Genomic DNA, 1,497 nt, shown 5'->3' with positions numbered 1-1,497 from the left:
TATATATTTTGTGAGAGGCGCACCCTGTGAATATGGAGAAGATCCATGACAGGTTTGGATAACCCATGATGATTCCCTCTATTATAGAGCATTATTCAAGTATTTAAGTGCCTTAATGATATTAGAATTAAGCAATATTGGACTCATTGGATTCATCTCGTGTAGCTGTTTTTTTTTTAACAAAAAACTAATAGGTTACAACATCAAAGGGAAAACAAGAAAAGCAAAAGGCAAAATACAATAAAGATTGGGCTCAGTAATCGGACGAGGCTCCCAGCATCCCTGACGTCTCGCACGGACCATCCAATAAGGTGAAGATAGCGCCCAGAAACCAACCAACTCTACTTACATCACCAAAGGTTGCCACCAGCAAAACGACGAGGACACGAGCCCCAGCCACATTATTGCCCCAAAAATAGCGGACCACCACGGCGACAAAATACCAGATAACAAAAATCGAACATCAAAAGTAAAAATAACAATAAACAACAAGCAGTTATCGTCTTCTACGACCCCTCCCACTAGCTCTCCCACGAGAAACAATCGAACGAACTGGTCTATCACGAACCAGAAAAAAGTCATTCCCAGGGTCAAAACCCCCGCAAAAATCCGTCGAGATGAAACCACCATCCTAACGATCGGATTCATATTCAAAATAAGAAGATCCATGCAACCAATCCACGTGATTCCTAATATCAAAACCATAGTTTTCACCCAAATAATTCACCATATTGAGCGTGTCCACCAAGTGTACAGGGACATCAACAAAATTATTGGAACACACCGAGTTTCCATTCAAATTCTCCACCAGCACACACTCGGGATCATTAACAGCAGTCACAACCGGTAAAACAGAAACTTGAGCCTCAGATGATGGAACAGCCGGTTCAACAGACCCAGCCATAATATTGCACAAAGACCCCTCTTTACAATTGTTAATAGCAGGAGAAATAAAAGGGGGCGAGACAACCCCAACCTCATTAACAGGTAAGACAGCATCCCCCAACCCGTCAGAATCAGCCAACGGAATTGGGAAAACCACAGCTTCAGGGGAAAAAACACACGCAGGTAAAGCCACTGCCTCCACAGAATTACATTCACTATCACAATTCAGAGGTCCAGGGACTAAAGGAACCACACCATTAATCACATTCGTTACACCGAGAGGAATAGAGTTAACAATCGGGATAGAAGAATTAATAGAGTCAACAGAATTCACTAAAGGTTTTAAACAGGCAACCACCGAAGGGAGAGCCGAATTTACAGCCGGACTTAGATGAGGAAAAAGCTTAGAGCATTCCGACTTCTTATGACCCACAGCCTTACAATGCTGACAGAAGCTGGATAAGCCTTCAAAAACCACCCTTTGAACATACCCAAATTTCTCAGGACCCAGCCACACCGACTCAGGGTAAGATTTAGAGATATCAATTTCAACAAGGATACGTGCAACTGAGGGACGCGATCCCATAGCTGTAGCATTATCGGTTTGAATCG

Source organism: Dendrobium catenatum, unplaced genomic scaffold, assembly GCF_001605985.2.
Source record: "Dendrobium catenatum unplaced genomic scaffold, ASM160598v2 fragScaff_scaffold_556, whole genome shotgun sequence".
Classification (NCBI taxonomy): Eukaryota; Viridiplantae; Streptophyta; class Magnoliopsida; order Asparagales; family Orchidaceae; genus Dendrobium; species Dendrobium catenatum.
The sequence above is the reverse complement of the archived record's forward strand: the minus strand, read 5'-3'. Positions refer to the sequence as shown.